The sequence below is a fragment of the Hemicordylus capensis genome, chromosome 2, assembly GCF_027244095.1.
Source record: "Hemicordylus capensis ecotype Gifberg chromosome 2, rHemCap1.1.pri, whole genome shotgun sequence".
Taxonomy (NCBI): Eukaryota; Metazoa; Chordata; class Lepidosauria; order Squamata; family Cordylidae; genus Hemicordylus; species Hemicordylus capensis.
Window position 1 is genome coordinate 9,657,488 of NC_069658.1, and position 26,363 is coordinate 9,683,850.

At 46.5% G+C, this 26,363-nt stretch overlaps 1 protein-coding gene across 2 annotated transcripts in view; it reads right to left on the reverse strand.

The window, feature by feature from the left end:
• The window catches only part of RIT2 (Ras like without CAAX 2), a 284,090-nt gene that overhangs the window by 103,264 nt on the left and 154,463 nt on the right, over nt 1–26,363 (reverse strand). The gene's annotated exons all lie outside the window — the stretch shown is intronic.

Consider the following 26,363-nt stretch of genomic DNA (forward strand, 5'->3'; position numbering starts at 1 on the left):
AGCTGTGCATGCGCCCCACTCTCAGATTGGTGGGGCCACTGCAGAATAGTGAGCCATTGTCCATATCAGTCACAATACAATGTAAATGATGAAACACATACAGTAGAAGGTGTGGAAATGTAGATGAGCACTGAATGGTTACAAAAGGAGGAGAGGGGGTGATAGCATTTAAAGGGGAGAAGTTGGAGGAGGAGGTTCGGAACCCTTTCCAGACCCAGGTTCGGAACCCTTTCCAGACCCACTGCTTCTCCTCTCCAAATGGCATCTCCTACTCCTCTGCATTGCTTTTCAGGAGAGACACATGTGCACAGTACTGGGTCTGCTACTGTATATCTAATGAGCCCTAGTTTTCACATGCACGTTTATTTCTTCTTTTATGAATATCAAGAATAGGATGGAAACCACTGTTAACTGGGCAAAGATGTAGCTTTTGGAGTGGTGACTCTCCTTGTATTAAGCAGGGGGAGAGCAACTGACCCTATCCAAGCCCAGTGGTTATTCATGATGTCTACCTTTGTGTTTCCTTTAGACTGTGAGCCTCTTTGGGACCTGGCACCATCTTCTAATTTTGTTTCTATGTAAACTGCTTTGAGAACTTGTTTGTTGAAAAGCAGCATATAAATAGTAGGAGTGGAGTGGAATGTGGAGTGGAAGGGAGGGAGGGAGGGAGGGAAGGAGGAAGGAAGGAAGATCACAGAAATGCTGAAAACAGATTGGTATAAAAGGTGGTCTAGGGTCAAAAGCCCACTTTAGCCCTTTCCATTACCTTGGGATGAGAAAGAAAACCTTTTCCTTTCCTTCAGCACCCCAGAGGGATCCAAGTCACCAACCTAAATCACAACAGAATCTCGTTGGAGGGTTTCAAGCAGTTCAGCTAAGTATCTCTGTCTATTTCTCATTTTAATGGTCTCCCGTGTATCATTATTTACCTATTGCCACGAGTGTTAATGGTGCTGAACACCAGACCATTTTCGCTGGACAAATAACGCTATTCACAGTCGAAAGGCACAATGTGAAAATGATACAGTACAACTCCGCTCGGAACAGATGCAGAGTGGTGTATGGTCAGCCGAGTGCAAATGAGGCATGAGGTGGTAGTTGTTCAAGAATGGATTTTTAAAATGGGTTCATTTTATTTGCAGGAAGGAAACTTGGTGTAGGGTAGCAGATAGACTATTCCAACGCTGTGTGGCAGTTTATTTCCCATGCTTGGGGACAAAGAGATAATAGCTCAGTTGAGAAGAGAGCAAATAGATCAGAGGTGGAGCACAAGACTCATACTCAAGAGACTTACAATAATTTAAAATTAAGAAGCCAGGGCTTATTTATTTCAAATATTTATATCACTTTGTAAAACCAAGGCAGTTTCCCACCATTAATGCAAATTTTATATAAAGAACATGTAAAAAGGAAGAGTGCAATCTGGCTAAAGTTAATCACGTAGAAGTTCTAGCTATTTCAGTGTGGAAAGGGTTAAGCATGGTGTAGGAAATGAATGGGCACAATCTCACCAAATTTAAGCACTGGCTTTTAAAGCAATGGCTACTAGTTATTAGGGATGTGAAGAACCATTTCGTGATCAAACTGGACCACCACGAACTGGGCCGGTTCCAGTGGTTGAACTGCAAACTGCTTTGAACTGGTTCGACTGAACTGGGCCACATACCTGTGGTTTGGTCCAAATATGGTTTGAATTCAGACTGAACCACGCCAACCAGTCCATGCATACCCCAACTGGTTACTACTACTTTTTAAGCAATAGCTACTACTACTAGCAAATTTAAGCAATGACTACTAGTCTGCTGGCTATAGCCACCTCCAGCCTCAGAGGCAAGATGACTCAAAATACTGGTTTCAGGGGAGCAACAGCAGAAGAGAGGGCATACACTCACATCATGCCTGTGGGCTTCTCAGAGGCATCAGAAGGCACCAGAAGCCTGCTGGAGAGGAGGAGAGGAGGATACCATCTACCCCAGGGTGAGAGGCTGGGGTGCCTGCTTGGCTGCCTCTTCTCTTCTGCCCCCTTGGTTGCCATCTGCCTCCCCCCAGGACTGCTTGTGGAGAGGCTTTGCAAGACTGGGGCTGCAAGGGTGACTGGGCAGTTTTTCCTGGTTCCACCTGCTGGGCTTGCTGCTCAGTCTATATAGGAAGACTGCCAGTGGCGGTGGGGTCACCACCAAAGGGGGTCGCCCCTTTGGGGGAGCCACTTTGGGGGCGAGGGCTGGACATTTTGTCCAGCTATTTGTATAGAGGAAGGAATTCAATAGTGGGGCTTCTGTTTAATCGGTTTTAAGTTGTGTTGAAGTTGGGTTGAAGTTGTAATGTGTGTGGGTTTGTCTGGAGATGGGGAGGCAGGGAGCGCCTTCATTGAATGTGGGGCAGCTATTCCGGTGGTGGTGGGGGAATAGAAGAAGTAATGTTGGCAGGTCAGCAGGCTGTTCCAGGGGAAGGGTAGTCAGAAACCTAATAGCTGTCTCACCTTCCAGCTGTCCTGCCAGCTCTTTGACCTCGGGGAGCACTGCCAACAATCCACATAACCTTACCTTGCTTCTCTGCAATGCCAGGTTTGTCCAAAATAAATTAGAACTCATCCATGATTTGATTATGGATGAAGGGGCTGACCTGGTGTGTATTACCGAGACTTGGTTGGGGGAGGCTAGTGGCCCAGTCTGGTCCCAGCTTCTTCCTCCAGGGTATTCTGTAGAGGAGCAGGTGAGGGGATGTGGGCAGGGAGGTGGAGTGGCTGTGGTCTATAAGGATAATATCTCCATTACCAGGGTCCCTGTTAGGGTATCAGACCATATTAAATGTGTGTACTTGAGTTTGGGGACCAGGGATAGATTGGGACTTCTGTTGGTGTGCCGATCGCCCCGCTGCCCAGCGGAATCCCTTACTGAGCTCATGGACTTGGTTGTGGAACTCGCGTTGGAGTCTCCCAGACTTTTGGTGCTTGGGGACTTCAATGTTCATTTCAGGACCAATTTGTCCGGGGCAGCTCAGGAGTTCATAGCAGCCATGACAACTATGGGCCTATCCCAAGTGGTCTCTGGATCGAGACATATTGCAGGTCACACGCTTGATTTGGTCTTTTATTCTGATCAGGGTGGTGTTCTGTGGGTGGGGACTCCTGTGATATCCCCCTTGTCATGGACGGACCACCATCTGCTTAAAGTTGGACTTACAACCGCTTTCCACCTCCACAGGGGTGAGGGGCCTATTAGAATTGTCCACCCGAAGAGGTTACTGGATCCAATAGGATTCCAAGAGGCCTTGGAGGGATTCAGTGTTGGCTCTGCTGGTGATCCTGTTTATGCCCTGGTTGAGAATTGGAACAACTTACTCACCAGGGCAGTAGACACGATTGCTCTTAAGCGTCCCCTCCAACCTGCTTCAAAACTGGCCTCTTGGTATACGGAAGATCTACGGGGGCTGAAGCGGCAAGGTAGGCGGCTGGAGTGCAAGTGGAGAAAGACTTGACTCGAATCAGACAGATTATGACATGGAGCACATTTAAAGATCTATGCTCAGGCGATACGTGTGGCAAAGAAGCGGTTCTTTTCTGCCTATATTGCCTCTGTGAGTTCACGTCCAGCGGAGTTGTTCAGGGTTGTGAGGAGACTAGTATCTGCCCCCTCTCCCTTGAACCAGGATTTGGAAGCATCAGTCACCTGCTGTGATGTGTTTCGATACTATCGACCATAGTATCCTTCTGGAATGTCTGGAATGTCTGAGGGGGTGGGAGGCACTGTTTTACAGTGGTTCCGCTCCTACCTCTCAGACAGATTCCAGATGGTGTTGATTGGAGTTTGCTGCTCTTCAAAATCTGAGCTTAAGCTAAGGTGTCCCTCAAGGCTCCATACTTTCTCCAGTGCTTTTTAACATCTACATGAAACTGGTGGGAGAGATCATCAGGGGATTTGGAGCTGGGTGTTACCAGTATGCTGATGACACCCAGATCTACTTCTCCATGTCAACTTCTTCAGGAGCTGGCATATCCTCCCTAAATGCCTGCCTGGAAGCAGTAATGGGCTGGATGAGGGAGAATAAACTGAAGCTGAATCCAGATAAGACGGAGGTACTTATTGTGCGGGGTCGGAACTCTAGAGACGATTTTGATCTACCTGTTCTAGATGCAGTCACACTTCCCCAAAAGAAACAGGTTCGCAGTCTGGGAGTACTTCTGGATCAACGTCTCTCCTTGGTTTCTCAGTTTGAGGAGGTGGCCAGGGGTGCTTTTTATCAGCTTCAGCTGATATGCCAGCTGCACCCATTTCTTGAGATCAATGACCTCAAAACAATGGTACATATGTTGGTAACCTCCAGACTTGTCTTCTGTAATGCACTCTATGTGGGGCTGCCTTTGTACGTAGTCCGGAAACTTCAGTTGGTGCAGAATGCGGCACCCAGGTTGGTCTCTGGGTCATCTCGGAGAGACCACATTACTCCTCTGTTGATGGAGCTAAACTGGCTGCCAATCGGTTTCTGGGCAAAATACAAAGTGCTAGTTATAATTTACAAAGCCCTAAATGGCTTAGGCCCTGGGTATTTAAGTGAGCATCTTCTTCCCTATGAGCCCCACCACCCATTGAGGTCACTTGAGGAGGTCCATCTACAGTTGCCGCCAACTCGTTTGGTGGCTACACAGAGACGGGCCTTCACGGCTGCTGCCCCCAGATTGTGGAATGTGCTCCCTGCTGGGATACGAGCCTCCCCATCTCTGGTAAATTTTTAAAAACTTCTGAAAACACATTTCTTCAACCAGGCTTTCTCAGCTTTTAAAAACTTGTTTTTAAATTGTTCTGACTATTTAATTGTTGTTCTATGATGTTTTTAATTGTTAATTATTGTTTTATGCTTTTATATTTTATTTATTTATTATTAACTGATTTTAATGGTGTTTTAATGTAAACCGACCTGAGCCTTTTGGAACGGCGGTATAAAAGTTTTAATAAATGAATGAATAAATAAATAAATAAATCTGGTGGGCCACTGTGGGAAACAAAGTGCTGGATTAGACAGGCCTTGGGCCTGATCCAACAGGGCATGTTCTTAAGCATTTTTAGGGTCCATTGATTTCAACAGGAGAGACTGAATTAGATTTCTAGCTTGCCGCATTTCACAGTCTCTAAGACTGGATAACAAAAGCATAGATCAAGAAAAACCAAACCAAACATTCAACAGGCTGCTTCACAATCTGCAGAAAGTAAGGAAGGCGGGAACCTCAGTTCCCGACAGGTATGTGCTCCTGGTGGGTGTGTCATTTGAATCCACCCAAGTCCAATTCTTGAGCTGGCCACCCAACATTCCAATGACTTTTGCCTGACATTGGACCCATTCCGATGAATGTTAGCCCACTGTCCTTTTGCATGCAATAAGGCTTGAGACCTGTCATGAATGTACTTGCCCCTACGTCACTCAAGAAAATGCTGACGCATTCTCAGCACGTCCTTTAATAGAGCATGAGGGAGTGACCATCAAAATTTTCTCTACACATGTGCTGCAAAACTACAGGCAATGCAACAGCACATCCTTGAGTGATGTAGGGGCAACTGTGTTCATGACGGGACTCAAGCCTAGAAGACTAACATTCATCTGAATGCACCCATTCTCATTATGGTTGGAACCAAGGTTTAAAATTGGGTGGAGAAAATCAGTAGAATGTCGGGCAGATGGCTTGAGAACTGGACTTGAGTGGGCTAGTATGAGGCACCAAAAGAGAACAATCTTGATGTGACTGTGTGTGAGAGTGAATGGCGATTCTTTTTCTATGGTGTTTTACTGATGCACACATATGCTCCTGCACATTGTTAAAATGCCACTAAGCAGCATTTTTTATTTTACTGGCTGAAATTCAGAGCAAGGCCCACATGTGGTATGTGCCCTGTTGCACTAGCAGTAGAATTAGTTGAGTTACCAATGGGGATTTGCAGAATTGTGCTCTAGTGGGCGTGTGCAAAAGTGCCATTAAAATAAATGTGGCATACAGTTACACAGTACTACACAAGCTCCAGATTCAGTGCAACTAGGTAGCACAACAGATTCTAGCACGTGCATGCACATGTCCTCCTGCATGTGGTTCCTTGCTCTAGATGTCAGCCACTATATTTACAATTACATTGGGTTTGCTTTTTGGGGGCAGTGTTCTCTAAATGATAATGCATAGGGGGGATACAACAATGAAACAAAGAAATTGGACATACATATAATACTTTGAGCCCATTCTCACTTCCTGGGTAGGACAGGGCAAGCCCAGGTAAGGATGGTCACTCTCAGTCCAACCACTGAGGAGTGGGATCCCCTGGGTAGCCCTGGTTGCCATCCCAGGCTTAAAGTGAGGTAGGAGGGCAAGCATGTGCCTTCTACCTCACTCACTGTTTGTCTGGGGGCTCAGCACTGCCAGGAGCTGCTCCCGGGCTGTTGGCAACCATCTTTATCATAGAGCTGGGGATAAGGAGTGGCCAGGCAGCACAGCGCTTCCCCGAAGCACCGTGCTGCTCACACGGGGCATTGTGGGGTGCCTGGCAGCCCCAGCTTCCTTCTCCCCAATTGCTATTCATGTGGGTGCACAAGCAGCCTTCCCCCTAGCCAACCCCCCCCCCTTGTGGTCATGTGAATGACCTCTTTGTATGAATTAAGACTTTTCGAAAATCAGCAAAAGAACCATGAAGATTCCTAATACACCAGTTCTTCTTTGAAAACAAAGAGCAGGCAATTTGGAATTCCAGGATCCAAGTAGAAGTTCAGGTGAGAAAAGGTTTCAGAAGCTCCCCTGCCTGTGCCCAGCTTTTACGCACTTAATAAGAGTTGGTTCCTCTATTACTTCTTTCCCAGATCTAGGAAAACTGATGAATAGCAAAGAAGATACAGCTCTGGGGAATTGTTGAACTCTCTAAAATGCAGAGGCTCTGACACCTTTACTACATCTTTCCCCTTCAAGATAGAGAAAATGATCCCCTCCGACAATGTCTGAAGATTTCCCCCGACTGAAATATTCTGTTAAATAAATCAGACTATTCCCCCTACCCTGCACTTGATGCCTTCCACACTATAGCACCTTGTTCTCTGAGAACATTGTGTGATTGAATTAATTTCTTCCTTTTTCATGTTCAAGTAAACACCATTGGGGGTGGGGGGACACCTAATATCAGCCAGAAACCCATGAAAAGTATTAGCATGTTATCATGTAGTTAAAGATGATCTCATAATGGACATGCACAAGACAGTGGAGTTATAGTTTTCTGAAGACTCAAATATATGTATTTAGAACATGTATATCCTACTTTTCTGGCATGTAATTAGAGTGGCTTACGACATAGAAAAAGTAAATCTACAACAATATGAAACCAATGCAAACAGAATAAAATAACAATAAAATAACATTAACAGGCTACTCAAGAAAGAAAAAGAAAAAGGGAGAAACCTCCAAGGGCTGATGAAAACGGAAAGTTTTCTAGCCCTTCCAGAATGCTGAACAATAATTCAGTTGTGAGAGAGGTTGTTCTGTAGCCTTGGTGGTCATGATGTTGGTGGTGTATCCAATCTTGCAGTTGGCTGGCACAGCCAACATAGCTTTCTTGTGACTACATTTCTTAATTCCAAACATGACCATGACACTGTGCATAGAAGTAACATTATTCCAGCACACAGGCTGCTTCAGACACATGTCTTCATCATGATGACTGCTGTATCAAGTGATGACTTGATTGTGTAATGAACTATCACCAGACATAGCTCTGCTGTTGCCACCAGCACCACCATCTCCAACAACAACGATTCCTCCTTTTGCTGCTGCCATTCCAGTCTCTGCTCTTTCAGGGATGAGCTGGGGGAAGCCATGGATCCTCTCTCACTGGTAATGTGTCCCATCCCCTCACCAGAGCCTGCTGGGAGTTCCAGAGGGGAGGGAAACATGCATCTTCCCTTGCACTCGTGAGAGAGGATGCATGGCATCCTCCCGCTTGCCCCAAAGCAGTGGGGAGCACACAATGGCAGTGGTGATGGGGAAGAAGAGGAAGAAGTTGGCAGCGGCCCCGTGAGAAGGAAGGAGGCTGCAGCTGTGGCAAGACGAGGCGGAGGAGGAGGAAGGAGACAACAGAGGCAGTGGTGAGTGGCCTGGCCTGATCAGTCAGACAGAGAGAGTTCAATTATTCAAGGTATGAAGTGGTAGAGGAAGAGTGAACAGCAACACTAGCAGATCCAATAGAAATCCTGCCCTTTGGCAAAATTCCGCCTACAAGTTTGCAGCCTGTAAATGAGGTGATGGGGTTGTGGGGAGTGATTTCAGCTCAGGGTTGTCTTTGAGGCTCCAGGGAACTGTGGCCAAGCCTAGGAAAGCCGTGAGCCTTGGGGAAATGGGCGCACCACTCTCTCTTGCTAACCAGCCCCCCATCACTGGGCAAAGAGGAAAGCAGTGGCTCTTTTATTTAGCAGGGAGAGAGCAACTACCCCTCTTCAGCTGCACTCTACTGCCCATTGGTGGTGGTTGATGAACCTTACATAGGAGCAACATAGGAAGCTGCCATATACTGAGTCAGACCATTGGTCTCTCCAGCTTAGTATTGTCTACCCAGAAAGGCTGCGGCTTCTCTGAGGTTGCAGGCAGGGATCTCTCTCAGCTTTATCTTGGGGATGCCAGGGGGGGAGACACTCTCCATAACAAGAAGAACAGACACCATGCACAGCCTTTGGAAGCTGGCAGACAAGTTCTGTGACTGAAACCTGGGCCCAGCCTGGGGAGCTCTTGCATGGAGGACTCCACCGGAACATTTCCTCACAGCCGGGTCTTGTGACCTGCTGCCCTAAAGCCATATAAGCTAAGCCAGCTAGAGCCACAAGGACTAGGAAGAGGGCCCCCTTTTCAAGCTTCACCTCAGACTGTAGGCCATACAGCATGCAAAAAGTACAGGCCCCAAGTCCAACAGCGAAGGGCCTCCCCACTGCCCACTGCCGGCCTCCTGCCAGCTCTTCCACTCAAAGATGGCCTCATCCTGCCTACTAGCCTGCCTCCGAACGTCAAAGAGGCTTGCTGGTAGAGCATGATGCTTCCTGGCTCTGGAACCAGCCAGCGGCCACAGACATGCTGCACTGTGGGCAGGGTTGGGGTTAGAGTTAGGGTTAACCCAACCCTGAAATAAGTGGCTATGTATATACAAAGCAGACAGACAAAAATAGCGTATCCTGGACAGACGGGAATATGCAACAAGGAAAACAGAGCCTTTTGGGGCAAGGAATCACACCTGATTCCTTTCTCATACCTTAGTTTTGCTATTTAAACTGCTTTGAGAACTGGGTGGGGTTTTTTTGGTTGAAGAGTGGGTTATAAGTACTCCAAATCCCTGAGTTTGCCTGCCCAACGTCAGGTAAATTCCATAACCCAAGATGTGCTCCCCAAACCCAAATGAGCTGCAGCTTGATACATAGGTCCCCTGCCTGGCCCTGATTTTCCTGAGGATTTCACTTTGTGGCCTGAGGCAAGGTGTCAAGTGCTGTCCTGGTGGGGGCCAGCCAGCTTTGAAAGAGGCACAGGGGGCAGGGAAGAGGGAAGGCTCCCAGCAGCTTGCTCTTCTCTCCTTGTGAGGTGACCCTTGCAACCTTCAGGTTGGTCCTGCAAAGTTGTTCTGATGGTGGCAGCAGCCGGCCTCTTATGTCCCTGCTGTCACCCCAGTAACCTGACACCTGAGGCAACCACCTCACCTCACCTCATGCAAGGGCTGCCCCTGCTTTCGGTGATACCAAATACATGTTGCATAGTCAACACATCCATAACTGGATTTTAATATTAAGAACACCAACCCAACAATTCTAAGTTGCATAGATAACCTGCACTAGACCACCGCCCCCCATACACACACAGAAAGCTCAATACATTATTTGGGGATTCACATGGATAGCATTAGTAATGAAACATCTCAAGAAAACATAATTTCACACATTCCTTGCGAAAGTTGCAGAGTGCTATTGCCCGCTGGCTTGATCTGCATTTAGCCCTGTTAGGCAGAATTTAGATTAATGTACTGCCCAAATTTAATTTCCTTTTTTGGAATGTTCCAGTACACATATCTGAAAAGACAGAGAGAATGTCAGAAAATGATAACCAATGTTATCTGTATAAAGAAGAAACCTGGAGCTAATAAGGAAACCTCAAGTACACATTGGGAAAATGGTACTTTAAGTATCCTGAAGATACAGAACTCTTACAGTGGCACTAGGTTGATATGGTGATTGAACTGGCTGGAAAGGAGAAAAAGAACAATCACACAGTAGGACTCACTTCTGTGTAGGGTCCACACTGACAATGGATATGCACAAGTCATCATTTGATGCAGCAGAGAGGCCCAGCCTTGAAAAGATGATTGTGGGATCTGGAAAGCAAATGCTAATGAAGCTTCCCCCCCCCCCCGCCAAAGCATCCTCTTCATTCATAATTTAACCTACATCATCCATGATTTGTGAGTGATCTGTACCCCAATAAGATTTTTCTAAAAAAAAATGCTGGTTGAAATGTACTCCCCAAGATTTTTTTTTTTTAACATGGGGAGACAAAAAGTCCCACGGTGCTGTAAACTTGTTTACTTGAGCCCAATGCATATCGGCTGAAGCCTTCTTCAGGGGCAAAATATAATCCAATATAATCCTGTTACAAAACCCCTTTTTCAAAAACAGGTAACGATATTTCGGACTAGCCAAAGTAGATGGAGCACATTTGCTGCTGTCTTCCTCATGAGAGTTTGGTAGCTTTTCTTGCTATCTTGCTTCCACACAACTGAAAATTGGGAGCACACACAGCTCCCAAACCCAGATAGAACACAGTTTTTGATTGTGTGGATGACTTCATGGAGTGTGTGCAATAGGGTAGTTCAGATGCACTTCAGCAGCAGTGCAAAGGAGGCAGACTGCTACACAGCCACGGCATGCCCATGTCTCTATCACGTAGGGTGGGTCAGTTGGGCAATGTTTCATTCAAACTAGCCCAATAATATTTAAAGCAAGAACAAATGCAATGCAAAATCTAATCCTAACAGTGTATAAAAAGAGGGATGAGATTTAAATCCCAACTCCTACATCATTCTATTCACAAAGCATCAGTGTCACAAAGCAGGCTCACACACCATGCATGCAGAAGTTTCTTTCAAGCCCCCACTATGCGGCGGCCCACTCACCACAGCCTAGAAAGGTTTAAAAGCCAGTGAGGGTATTCTCACGATCCGTGGAAAGCAGGCTAAGGGATCCAAAGGGTGCTTCCCCCCTTTGGATCATGGGAACCACCGGGCTCACAGGCAAGGTTGGTTTCCCCAAAGCAGGTCACCCTCTTAACTACCCCTCCCCTTAGCCCAGGTTAGCAGAGCGAGCGCTCCACTAATCTGGGTTTTTTGATCGTGTATTGCCATGGTGTAGCTCCACACCAAGGTAACACATGTGGAGATCCCCGGCCAGGAGGCTGCAATCAGCCACCCAGGCTGGAGGGTCTCTTCAGCATGCCCCATGCACTGGCACGGGGCATCCTGGAACTTCCAGGGGCTGTGTGGCCCCCGATCCCCGCAGCCCCTGCCAGCTCTGTGACGGAGCCAGCAGTTATGTAGGCAGATGATCCAGCCACCAGGGCTGCCTTCTGCTTGTCTGCGGGGAGAGCAGGCTCAGCCCGCCCTTCCCGCAAACCCCATAACGGCAAGTCTCACTGATCATGAGACTCATCTCAGTCTCTTAAACTCAAGGCTCTCCATGCACCTCAAGAAAAAAACCATAGAGGAAAGACAATTGATTGTTCTGAGATAGTTGAAACAGTGCTGGAAAGAAGGTGGATAACAATAATCACGCCTGTGTGAAGCGGGGCTGCTTAGTTTTGGGGACCCCCTTTGAAGATTCTGAAGGGTCACTGATTTGTTTTGCCCCCTTTGACCCTGCTTTGAGGGGCCCCGCTGCATGTTGAGCTGAACTCTTCAGTGGCTCAAAGCAAAGTAGTGCCACAGCCTCAGAAAAGACTACAAATCCCAGGAGAACCCCCATAGTTTCCCATGGGTTTTCATGGGGAAAGGAAATGTCTCTGTTTAAAAGTCAAGCTGCAAAATATAGCTGCTTGCTCCCTCATGTTAGGGAGTGAAGAAGAAGTATAGAGGCTTTCCTCCTTGCCCCTGCTGTCCTGGTAAATAATTTGAGGGGTGAGGGCTGGGGGAGCTGAAGCAAAGCTTTGAGGGGCCAAAGTGTTCTTCTGATTTTGTGTTGCTTCAACCCCACTTTGGCCTTCCCAGATGGCTCTTTGCTTTGGGCGAAAATGGTTCAATCCTGAATAGCCCCCCCCCAATTTTTTGCAGCCAAATATAATAATAGTTCCTCTTGTCTGCTGATGATAGGTCATGGATTGACAAAAAGAGAATTTGAAATGAAAATGCAAATCTTATGGCAACATTCAAATTCTGCATTTTCCATCCTCAGTTTTTGCAATATAAGTATCGACAGCCCACGTTTATGCATGCTTACTCAGCAGTTAGTCCCACTGTGTTCCAACCTGTGGCTTACTCCCAGGTTGTGCAAAGGAGTGCAGTCTTAATTATGCTGAATAGCACAGAGAATGTCACAACAAGAAAGAAATAATAATTCTTAACAAGAGTTATGATGCATCTTTTATGTTCAAAACAATTACTTACAATATCTGATTAAACTGTTATGGTAGACTGCTCTACTGAAGGAAATGTCAAAAGACATATTGTTTGCATCAGTCAAAACTAAACTGAAATCAGAGCAAGATAAATCCAAACAAGAATAATCCTGTATTGGAAGGTAGAGGGATTAAAGTGTAATTAGCATGTGTTCTTTCGAGTGATACCAATTTCTGATAACTGTAAGTTCTGATTGTGCATTATGGCAAGACACCTCTCAACATTAAAGATGGCAGCTGCATTGTGGAGGCATTGAATGAACCACATTAAGAAAGAGATTACATATCATCTTTCATGATGTTGCTGAAACTTGTAATTACCTGACTCACTATATGACTTTCCTTCTGATGTCAGAAGCAATATAAGTGGAATAGCCACCATTTCCAAATCGATCCAAGGTAAATTCACCATTCCTTGGTTTTACTTGCAGCCACTGTGGGCCACAATTGTGACCTACAAGTACTATTAAGGATACCACTGAATTCTGTCCCATCTGAGTATCATCTGGATGAGAAACATTTTAGGATGGAACCAGAACCTGCCAAATTGTGGAAGGTTCCAGAATCATTCCTGAAACAACTGGAGGCCTCCAGAGCAGTGTGAGGGTGAAACCACCGAACCCTTGCCACACCAATGGCTTGGAGCGTGTGGGCCAGCTTGCATGAGCCAGAGACTTTCCTAGGCTGTGAAAGACCCCCACTTCTCATGCTCCCAGGGTGTAGAGATACTTCTGCTCATACAAATATATTCCCAGATGTCGAAGTTCTAACTTATTTCTGAAGAGGAACCGATGCATTAGGAGTTCACAGTTGTTCCATTTTCTATTGAAATGTAATAGTCCTTTAAAGTAACTCCTCAGTGGTACTGTTGAGTAACTAGCTCTGCATACACTATTTTCTGCATTTTTCAGTTTCAGTTTCTTTTGTTTCTGTTGTTTATGTACATATCTGTGTTGACAATACACAATAAAGCAACTTTGATAGGACTTTTCAAGGAAGTACACGAAGATTATTTTACACGTTTTATCAAGGTGCAGGACTACATACATACTCTCCTTTTATGACTGCTTTCCCTCAGTATCAATGCACGCCTGCACATTGCTCTACACCACAGAGTGGGGGGAAATTCAAATGAATGGAAGGATCCAATACTGCAGAAAAGTGTGGATGCTCTATTTAATTTTAGAAATTTTCTTAGTTCAACTGGAATCAAAGGGTTCTCACGATCAGCCAAAAGCCGGCTAAGGGAGCCTAGCCCTCTTTGAGGCGAGTGTGAGAACCACTGGGCTCGCAGGTGAGGACGGTTTCCTCAAAGCAGGTAACCCGCTGAAGTAGCCCTCACCTAAAACTGAGCCAGCAGTCATGTGGGCGGCCAATCTGGCTGCCCAGGGATGCCACCTTGATCATCTGCGGGAAGAGCGGGCTAAGTCCGCTCTCCCCACTAACCCCCTTACGGCGAGTCTCACTGATTGTGAGACTCACCTCACTGAGGTGGGTCTCATGATCGGTGAGACCCGCCATAACGGGGTTTGCAGGGAGAGCGGGCTTCTCCCCACAGACAATCCCTGCTGCAGCCCTGGGCGGACAGATCGGCCACCCACACAACTGCTGGCTCTGTCATGGAAGGTTTCCCACGATCCATGAGCAGGTTGGTTCAATCCATGAGAAGGTGGTTGGTTCCCATGATCCATGAGAAGCAGGCTAAGCACTCTTAGCTTGTTTCCCATGGATTGTGAGAATACCCTCAAGCTCTCCCCAACCTAATTTTTTTAAGCCCAAGTGTAGAAAACTTGCCTGACATTTCTAATGAAAACAGAAACACAAACCATACTGGCCACTGAACCATACTGAGGCTCTTCTCACGATCTGTGAGAAGAGACTCTTAGCCCGCTCTCCCCGCAGATGAGCAGACACTCTGCTCTGGGTGGCCGCAGCAGCAGCGCATACGACTGCCAGCTCTGTCACGGAGCCAGCCACCTGTGAGCCCGGTGGTTTACATGAGCAGCAAAAATCGGGCTAGGCTCTCCTATTTTTGCTGCTTGTGGGAATAGCCTCACTGGCAACTAAAAGATTCTTCAGTGACAGTTCCATTACTTATGCAACAGGATTTAGTTCTAAGTTAATGCTGTTGATCCCAGAGATTTAAGATATTGAAGAGGCACCAGCAATTTTTTTCTTTTTGGAAGGATGATGTGAATCTCCAGGGTTCACCCTTATTTTAAGCTGATAGAAATGAGACTGCCAATTCAGAGATTTCTCTACCAGATGTTCAGGGAGCCGAGGTTATCTAGATAATGTCACTGAGGCAGCAAAATAACTGCTTTGGTTAGCAGAGACTTCACAAATGAAAAATAATATAATCTAGGAGAGGTGATGCTCTGCGAGGTAAGAAATGCAGAATGCTGGGTTTGGGGGAGCTATGACTTGCTCTACATTCCTCCCGACCTAATTTGCTTCCTGGAACATCTGTTTCTATGGAACTTGAGCAGAAGTTCACTGCAAATTGACACAAAGGGGTTTGAATGACAGGCAAAATGTTGGCTGATTCCTCTTAAATCAATCTCATATCCAACTCTGTAATAATAACATAAAAAAGGAAACAAAGGCACTCATTTTACACTGAATGAACAAGGGTTCCATAGTGTGATAGCTAGTGTGGTTTCCTGGCTGGATCTCTACATTGCAACAGGCTGAAGTGAGGAGTGTCCTATAGTGTGGGCTGTACCACTTTGTTCTGTAAGTGGACTCTAAAAACAATTCCTAGAATACAAATGAGCGAAGGAAAGGAAATGGTCAGTCTATTTTCATTTATTAAAAGCCTCTGTACAAAGTATTTATTCTATCCCAATCTTCCTCCTAGGAGCTCAGGTCAACCTACGTCATTCATCTCTCCCACTCATTGTCCTCACACAAGTCCTGGAATGTTGGTTTGACTGGGAGCGAGTGAGGGGCAACTCTAGAAAAATGAGTTTGGGGGAGCAAGGATTTGCTATCTATAGAAGTAGGTATTCATGCCGTTTATCTAAATTAATGTTTATTTATCTTATTAAATATCAGTATCATGGCTGAATGGGGATTTTTGTGCTCCTTCCTGTCCCCTGAAAGTCACTGGACAAGAGCAGGAGTGTCCCTGCCCTTGCCTGCAGCTGCCCTTGTCTGCAGCGTGGTGTAGTGGTTTGAGTGCTGGCCTAGGACCGGGGAGACCCAAGTTCAAATCCTCATTCAGCCATGAGACTTGCTGGGTGACTCTGGGCCAGTCACTTCTCTCTCAACCTAACCTACTTCACATGGTTGTTGTGAAAGAGAAACTCAAGTATGTAATACACTGCTTCGGGCTCCTTGGAAGAAGAGCGAGATCTAAAAATGCAAATAAAAAAATAAATAAATAAATAAATAAAACCCGCCGATTCCTCCTTCCATCTGCTGCCTCAGAGGAGATGCTTCCCGACACCCCCCCCCCACCGGCTGCCAAGGCAGGGGCAACAGCACCCTTGCCCTTTCCAGGTAGAAACTGCACAGGTGATGGGGCAGCTGCTCTCCCCTTCCTGGTGCCAGTGAGTGGGGGGGTGTCGCTATATGCTAAGAAGAAGCCTGCAGCAGGATGGCAGCATCAAAGGAGAGAGCAGCTGCCAGCGTGCTCCTCCTTCCCAAGCAGATGGCGGCTGCTCCGGGTGGGTCGGACAACGTCTCCAACAGGCAGGGAGCGGGTGGGACGGCCGGCCAACCTTCCTGCCGGCAGGGGAGCCCCTTCTCAAAGCGCAATGGCCCCGCCGCACATCCCACCTCCAGAGACTCCCAGGCTGGGCCATGGCAGTGGCAACAGAACCGGCCACTGCTGACCAGGGCACCCCGCTGGAGGATGGGGCTCTCCTTCCTGGGTGTGCTCCTGCCCTACACCTCGCAGCTGCACGAGAGGGATCCCTTCACACCCTGTGAGGGGATGCGGAAATGCGCTACATACGGGGAGCATGTGGGGCCCCCGAACATGTGAGGCAGTAGCATATGGCCAGTGGACGGGGTGGGTGAACAGATGTTCAGCATCACCCACTCATCGCGAAGCCAAACTGCTGATCTTTGCAAATATTCTAGCCACCATGTGTGCGGCAGCGGTGGGGGTGCTGAAGCAGGCTCCCGTGGTGGCGGGGGTGGAACAGGAGTGACCGCTGGACTGACAGACTGTCCACGCAAGGGCCATGGAGGCGGAGGGTCAGCCCAGCAGCCGCTCCTGGTCTGCCTGCCACTGCCCTGGTGGTGGTGGGGGGAGCGGTGAACACATGGTGACTTGAATACTTGCAAAGTGTTTCAGCCTCATGGTGGCAATGGCAGCAGCAACAGGGGGCTTGTGGTGGGCACAGGGGGCTCAGCGGTGGGCAGAGCAGTTCCTACACCCACTTGCCTGGAAATGTGAGTGGCCTCTGTGCACGTGCAGAGGACCAAAATGGGTTGCAGATTGACTTACCTGTTATTTGGGAGGCTGGCAGGGGATGGCAGTGGCAGATGGATGGGGAGGCAGAGTCGCCACTTGGCTACGGCAGCAGTGGCGGGGGGCAAGGGGGTTCTTACCATCTACACACACTATGCAGTGGGATGAGGGGGTGCCACGGAGGCCACAACTGCAGGGAGGGTGAGGGTGTGGGGAAGGTTCCCCCTTCTGCCTTCCCAAACCATGCTGTTGTACAGTGGGATGGGGCTATGGGGGCTGCCACAGGGGGTGGTGGCACATGTGGCAAGGAGGGCATGTGCACACGCCCCATTGCCTGCTTATCTACCCATCCACTGTGATCGGGGGGGGCAACTGGACAGGGGTGGTAGGGGACACATCTCATCGCCCTTGCCACCAGCTTAGTGCCTGGGCTAGTTGTGGGGGCATCTGCCGACTGCTCTCACCGGCATCTGGCAACTGCTCCAGGGGGCATCTGCTGTGTTCCTCCTGGATCTGGGGTGTGTGTTGGGTTTTGTGTGTGTTCATGTTGGTTTTTCCTTTGCTGGCAGCTGCAGCTGCAGCTGCTCTCTCCTCTCTCCTGCCTTGTTGTGAGCAGAGAGTTTGGGGCATGGGGATGGAGTTCAGTGCCTTTGACAGTGCTGCAGTTGCCAGGGAAGGGTTAACTGAGGCTACCAGTCAGGGAGCAGCAAAGCAGTACTGCAGCTTGGAGCCCTCTGAGTGGTCTCCTTGGGTCATGTGAACCACACACCCCCAGGCCCCCCCCCCCAGCCACTCAGGAGGCTGGAGGACCAACATTGCAAGCTGTGGCTGACTGCCTTGAAGAGAACCCTGTAAAAGTTGGTCGTCAGTCTCTCAAATTCACTGCCGAGGCTTCACCAAATGCACATGTGTTTGCTGTGAGGCTTGAAATAGGGTTAAGGTTGTATGCATGGGGTCACCCTATTTTCTGCTCGTGTGAATAGCTTCATAGTGTGAAGAGCCTCTATGACTTTTGAATCTGACACTTTGCCGTAAAGTTCCAGACTGATGGGCAAATGAAAAGGGGAGTGGGGAATAATTTGTGGGGATCACCTGCTACCCCTTGCTACCTCTTGGAGTCATCCCTGGAGACAGTGAGGCTATTGACATGACCTCTCGAAAGTGGGCTAAGGGAGCCCAGCCCACTTCTGTGTGGTCATGAGAACCTCCAGGAGCTGCGTGGCTCCTGGCGGTTAGCCTGATTATTGCCCCCCTTAAACGAGATTAGTTGAGTGAGCACTCAGCAAACTCCATTTTGGCGATCGTGAGTCACGATGACGCAGCTCTTTTGTGCGTTATTGCACAAAATTAATTTTTGGTGTCTACTTATTACTGTTATCAGCAATTGTCAACTCCCTGATTTATTGTGTATATTGTATTTTAAGTATTTTAAAAGAGAAATTACTTTGCTTTTCTAAATGTATTTTTCTGTCTCTAATTATATGTCTCATGCTGGATCCTTAGGGACATTTTTATATGTGCGGGTTTCAAAAATTGGTATTTAGCCATGCAATTATTGTTCTAATTAAATATATCAAACTAATTAATTATTATAGATGAAGAGCAAAGGGTTTCCAACTATAAAGGGTAATATGCCTAAAGGGTTTTTAAATATGTCTAACTATATCCCTCATTCTGAATAGAGATAAAGATGGCTGTAAGAACAAGGAAGCAACTTCTGAACTGATATAGATTGTAGGGCTGTTTTGTGGGGGGGTGGTTACTTTGGTTCACTTGATCTTTTGTATATAGGAATTGTACTGCTGGTATTCTACTGCCATATCTTGTCTCATGGACATACTTTTTTCTTTTATTTTTACTAATGTTCTACTGACCGCTATAAATTGAATGAATGACTGATAAAGATGGTTCGACATATGTGATATTGTGGCTTTGCTCAAACTGGAAGACAGACCTTAAAAATCTAGGAAGTAATTTCTTTGTATTCAATTGTATGCCCTGCCCCTCTATCCAAAATGGTGTGCACTCAAGAAGTCAAAATCTGTTCCAGCTATCAAATCAAATCAAATACTTATTACAGTCACAGACCAGTACAATAATAATATAGACCCACACAGAAGCCTAGCAGAGTAAACCATAGAAGTTGTAATATAATATTAGCAAGTTAAACCACGAAACAGAACAGCTAAATTGAATTCATAATGAGCTCCTGGTGAATCTTACTGCCTACAACAAAACTTAGTAACATCATAAGATTAAATCATTCTAGTCAGCTAGAAGATAATCAAGATAAGAAGAGCCCATATGACCTGGATGACAACGTATAAATGGAATTATATATTTGTGCCATAGATCTCGGTAAAATTGACAATAAAGAAGCACATGAGCCGTACGATATCTCCCAATTGACAGTGGCAAAAACATTCTTTATAGAGGTTATTTTTTAATATCTCCCTTCCAGAACTGCTGTTGGTAAAACATTGCAACATGCCAGCATCAAATTCTGTAGTATTGTGGCAAAGTAATCAAATTAAGACTAGGGATGTGCATGGAACTGGATTGGAGGCCCTTTATGGGACTCCGAACTGGTTCAAAGAACTGGCGGTTTTGCCAGTTGGAAGGCAGTGGGGGGTCTCCCTTTAATAGCGGGGGGGAGGGTGCACTTACTGCCACTTTCTCCCCTCTGGGGTCAGTTTTTTTAAAAGCCCATCAGGGTGGCAGTGTACCTTCCTGCCACCCCGATGCCCTCGTCTTCTGGATATGACCAGATGTCGAGGGCAACAGGGCGGCAGGGAGGTACGCTGCTGCCCCAATGGGCTTTCAAAAAAATTGACACCAGCAGCAGGAAAGCTGTGGGAAAGCTGTACACCCTCCCCCTGCACTTAAAGGGGAACCCCACCGCCTTCGAACTGCCCTGCCACGGTTCCATGCACATCCCTAATTAAGATATCTAGCAGGGTTGAACCTCAAAACTTGGTTACCCAAAAAGACACCAGCAGGAATGGAGCACTGGTCAATTTTTTGCTCCATATCATATATGAATTGTCTGAGGCAGGGCTGACCCTAGGGCAGGTGCAGGGCTGGGGGTGAATCAGAATGTGTGGGGGCCCCCTTATCATTTCGATCAAATATACATTACATGTCACATACACACACACACACTCACACACACAAACATACACATTTTTACAAATCTGCATAACTTCCATTCCAAAATTGAATTATTTTGCAATAAATATCTTTTTTGAAGGAAGACTTATTATTCACTAAAATGAATAACATTTGCAGTTGAATCCTACACATTTCAAACTGTTCTTTTTTACTTCACTTCTGCAAGCACATTAATGAAAAAAATCTCCTACATATATTTAATTCCTCTATAAGTGCATGCTATGAAAAATAACTTTGCCCAATCAACAGCAGGTCTCTCACCTACTAGTTGAATATATTGGACAAAAACCCAGATCTTATAGTTGCTCTTGTCTAAAACTGATAGTGAAAGACTTTGAGGCACTTCCCACAATCAGTGAGAGCCGCCTGGGGAGGGTTAGCAGGGAGAGCGGGCTTAGCCTGCTCTCCCCACACATGAGCAGGCAGTCTGTTCCGGGTGGCCGAAGCGGCCACCTACATGACTGCTGGCTATGTTACGGAGCCAGCAGGGGCTGGGAGGATTGGGGGTCGCACGTCCCTTGGAAGCTCCAGCGTGCCCTGCACGAGCGTGCAGGGCATGCTGGAGGGACCCCCGAACTGGGAGGCTGCTTTTAAGCCTGCTGGTCAGGGGTCTACTTGTGAGTTGCTGCAGCACAGAGCCACGCCGCGGCAACATACAATTCAAAAAAATGGGTTTGCAGAGCACTCACTCCACAAACCTGGTTTTAGGGCAGGGACAGTTTAGCGGGTTACCCCCGGAAGAACCACTGGGCTCGCCGCTGAGCCCGGTGGTTATCACGATTGGAGAAAATTGGGCTAGCCTCCACTACCCTGATTTTCTCCCATCGTGTGAATAGCCTCTTTGTATCGCATACCATTATAATACTTTGCTTCTGGTACAAAAGCAAGAATACCGTGAGGCGATTCTCACGATCGCCAAAAGCCTGCAAACTGAGGGAGCAGTGCAATGATCAGTAGCGCTGGACCTGTCCAGTTGCAAGGCTTGGTGTGATTGCCCTGGTCGCCCTGCCCTAAGTACGGCCCTAGTATGATGTTTGTCCTGGCATTTTCATACCCCATAGATATCAGTACAGAAGAAGATAAACCATAGTAGCTAACTCTAACTCTCTTACATTCCAGCTAACTTTACATGGCAAAATTCTTTTATTGCTTAAAAGAAATGCTATGAAGATTTTACAACTTCCTACTCTGAATCAATAGTAAAATGTTTCCTTCTTTTATAATGGATAATTTAAATATGTATGTAATTGCACTCAAAGCAACTACTCGTGTTCCTAATTTGGGCCTCATTAAAGATGTCAACATGCTTAAGTATTTAAACCATAAGATAATGTTTTGTTGGAAATCTGCAAGGACCAATTTCTGATACAATTTCTTGCAGTTGTGTGTAGGAGATGAAACTAAAGCCTTTTTATTCCCTGCTGGACTAGCTTTTACTGTAAGAGTATTTCTGATCAGAGAGTAGAAAGGGAGCCTCTTTTGCAGAAAATTCTCTCTAAATTTCAGGGAATCTAGAGAATTCATCACAGGGTTCCTCCACATCCCTATGAGACCAGTGGTCTATCTAGCCCAGTTCTGACTAAGAGTGGCTCTCCCACAGAGGCAGCCTTTCATGAGGCAAGGTGTAGTGATCACTAGGGATGTGCACGGAACCAGCTGACCTGGTTCGATTCAAGGCAGGATCAGCCTTGAACCCAACCGGGCCAGTTCGGTCCACACCCCCCTCGAACCCCCCAGTCTGGTTCAGTTGGGGGGGGGACGCAGTTGTGAGCTGAAATAGTATGGGTTTAAAAAAAAAACACCCTTGGGAGAGTCCCTGGGGGCACCCGGCGGGGGGCGTGTCTGCGGAGGTTCCCGCTCTTCCTGCCAGCCTCCGTAATCACCCCCTTGGCCTGGTTCAAGGGCAATGCTTGTAAAAGGGAATCCAATGAGGATTCTCCTTTACAAGCAAAGGGATGGGGGAGTCATTTAAAAAGGGCAGCTGGGGTGGCAGCAAAAGGGTACCATGCCTGCCTTGGTGGAGGCACAGTGGCAGAGGCTCCTCTAAACCCTGCTGGCTCCCCACCAATAGTGCAGGTGGCTGGGGGGAGAGCACCACAGGGCTTAGAGGAGCCTTCACTGAAGCCGGTAAGGTGCCCTCTCACTGCTACCCCGCCCCCAGCCCTTGAACCAGTTTGACCCACTTCAACTGAACGGACCAGACCGCCAGGCTTGCAGACTGTTGGTTCAATTTTAATTCAGTTTGAATTTGAACACAACTGCCAAACCTGGTTCTGTGCACTCCCCTAAAATAAAGTTGTGGCCCTTTTACCCAGAGTGTGTGTGTGTGTGTGTGTTTGCAGTCAATAGATCGGATATTTTCACTACACAGTTAGAAAAAATACAAATTATGTCCAGAGCCATGGCTGGACAGTTTTTTTTTTCCAGTTTGTCATGGCTTTCACTTCCTCCAGTTTATTTGTGTCATCCCCCCTTTTATATTACCAAGGCTCATTTGTGCATTTATACATTAATGCAGAAAAGCAATCCTCCTTAGCAGTATGTAGTGGTATCACAATCCAGGTTTTGTGTAGTCTTTTACCAATGTGTGGCTGTGAATGTGCTCATTAGACACCATACAAAAACCATCCATGCTGCAGTCATGTGTCAGATCAATAAAAAATTATTTGTTTTCATGCAGACTTTAACTGATGCATACATTGGTAGGACATAGTAGGGAAAGATGCTGATGAACTGAAGGAATTGGAAGAGACAACAGACCTTGTATACAGGTTGAGTATCCTTTATCCAGACTCCGAAATCTGGAATGCTCGAAAATCTGGACACCACACCATAACAAAAACAAAAAAACAAAACGCCTCAGCTCACGCACTCGCAGATTCCCAATTTTGCTGCTTTTAAACATGCAGTCAAAACTTAGTTTTTTCAGAAGGCTGTTAGTGACCAGGCAAAGATATTAGTTTCCTAACCAAATGCAGATTGGTTAATGCAATAATATTTCCAATAGCCACATATGGCTGTGAAACGGACTTTGAAGAAGACCGATAGGAGAAGGATGGAGGCTTTTGAGATGTGGTGCTGGAGGCGATTGTTGCGTATCCCATGGACAGCGAGAATGACAAATAAGGAAGTTTTAGATTGAGTGAAACCAATAATATTTCTAGAAGCTAAGATTACCAAACACAGACTAACATATTCTGGTCATGTCATGCGAGCTGACTCACTCGAAAAGACAATTATGCTGGGAATGATCAGCGGGAGAAGGAGAAGGGGACGGCCGTGTACTTGGTGGCTGGATATTATAAAAAATGTCACTGGAATGACCATGGTGGACTTAAAGGAAGCTGTCTGAGATAGGATGGCATGGAGTGCAGTGATCCATAGAGTGACCGAGAGTTGGACATGACTGAACAGATAGAGAGAGAGTTAGTGACAGGGGTTCTGTCTGTAATTCTCTCTAGTTGTGGCTCTGTTTTTATTGTGAAGCTTTTTAATGTTTTTGATGTTCTTGCTTTTGCGCTAGAGGGAAAAGGGAAAGCCCCCCCTCCTCCACTCCCTGCTCAGTTTGGCACCTGCATCTCTGTTGTCATATGTAGTTCTGGTATTTGGTGTTGCATTTATCTTCTTTTGTAGGCAGAGATCAGGCTTTTTTTAGTAAGTACAAAACACTATTTTCACATGAGACCTGAATTTCATCTTCACCTAAAATACCATGTTTGGTATGACCAGCAACATTATTGCGTTGAAAAGTTTCTCGCAATTAGTTTTCATTACATTTACAGCTACCTGTAGTTATCGTAACTTCAGTGCTTATTTGTTTTTATACTTTAAATAAAACCTTAAAAAAATAAAATACAGTAACATTTTGTGTTTAGACTTGGATCCCATGCCCAAGATATCTCATTGTGCAAATATTCCAAAATCTGGAAAAATCAAAAATCCGGAATACTTCTGGTCCCAAGCAGTCCGGATAAGGGATACTCAACCTGTACCATATTCCAGTTCTATTGCTACTTGTAGAAATTCTCCTGGTTACACTGGAATTCAGCAGAAGCAGAAGGCAATGCAGTGTGATGAATCCATTGAATGATCCAGGGATGAGATGTGGGAGAGAACCACTGCTGTTTTCCCTAGATTGCACTTGGGACCTTCTGCATGTAGAACATATGCTCTAACATGGAGTTATGGCCCCTTCCCAAGTATTTGTACTCCATCCAATAAATGCAGGCCATTTGCATATTATCAAAGACTATTTGCACAACATGCCTTAGTCTTCCTTGGTTTACATGAGTTCTATAATCCGTGCAAATTCTTTGCAGTCAATTACTCAGGTTCTGCAGAGGTGCAGTGCTTATTCTCTCTCAGCCTGTTAAATTCCAATTTGTCTTAAGAAGGTGAAAAGATAAGCCCCGCGTTCCCCAGGATAACAACACGACATACTTAAAACCCGACAAGACATACTTAAAGAAACAGCCGTGATAATTTTACTGTGGCTATCAAAAAGCTGCAACATTATTTCAAACTAATAAGCTTGCTTGTTGCAGTCAAGTCCCCCTGATGTGTCATTTTAATTGCAGATTAGTCTTGTTCCTCTACCGCCACAGATAGATTCACGAGACAGACGACATACATCATTAATTGCCTTGTGGAGGGGGCTGCATATCAAATAGTGCCATTGTCTGACCCAACTCCTACAGCCTGTCTGACTCTTATAAAATTGCTATCAAACAGAAAACAATGCCAAGGAACCTCGAAGCCAAGAGGACATTTTTCTCCAGACAATGTCTATACAGTACCCTCTATACTTGCAATAATATTACTGCGGCATTCAGAACGGGATGATGAAGAGTCTGACATCAGTGGGAGCAGAAGTATTAGCTCAGGCACCCTGGCCAAATTCCAGTGAGAGTATTCCAAAGGGATCATGTAATGCAGTGTAATATAATTAGATTTTTTTTTTTAAAAAAAAAATCTCTTTTATTAGTAGTACAACAGCCAGCAATACAGGTTTCCGACACACTGCAGGGGCCCGTGGAGGCCATTTAATGGAGTAGGCCGGTGTTCTTTTAACTAGAACACAAGTGCTTTTGAGCTGAAGCACCGGTGTTCTAGCAAAGAAACAACGAGCGATCCATTAGGATAGCCAGTTGTTTCTTCAATCAAACCCACGCCTGCACCAGTGGCAGCCTGTGAACGTGCCTCTGGGGGGCGGGGGGTGACGAGAGGCAGCTTTAAGAGTCAAGTAATTTGGGACTCACCTCCGCGGCAGCACCTGAACGCTATTTGGAGCTGCTATGTGCCACCCAGCAGTTCCTCTGGCGGGGAAGCGCCTCCTCCACTCACCTGGCTTCCATGGAGCCGAGCCCCTGCCAGGTGCTGCTGCGGCTGAGGTGAGCCCTGAATTACTTTTCTCTTAAAGCTGCCTCCTGCCGCCCCCCGGAGGCGTGTTCAGGGGCCGCCACTGGCCTGCACAGAGGCCATTTAAAGGAGGCGAGCCCAGTGGGTGTGGTCAGTGTGAGCGCTAGCACTGGCCAGGCCAGCCGTGGGGAGGGATGATAGTCCTATTGCTGCTGCCCTGCCATCCACTGCCAACTCTGCATTGGCAGGGAAAGATGGCGGGTCCAATCGCTATGTCTCTGCTTCTTCCAGAGGAGCAGAACAGATTTTAAAAAGTATCGGGGCAGGCACCTCTTCGCAGGACTGACCAGCGGCTACCGGGGGATAGTGGCTGCCAGTCAGGGGTCTACAAAGGGTGGTAATTCATTATTTACTTTTGGGGCATCCAGTACCATTTTTTATTTTTATTAAAATAATTCAGAGGATCTCTTCTCCACACCCCTGCACAGGTTGAATCAATTCGGCTCGATTCGGCTCAATTCTGGCTGATTTTGATTCTGCCTCAAAATCTAATCACCTCTTCTTGGGGTGATTTGTTTCAAGGTAGAAACACTTGGATCAGCCAGAACTGAGCAGAATCAATTCCCTGCAAAATCTATTTGCACATCTCTGCTCAGGAGTCACAAACTGAAAGGGATCCAGTGTGACCACATAAGAGGAGTTGCTGGATACCTCCATATAATTAAAATAATTATTAAATAGAATAAATAGAATTTTATT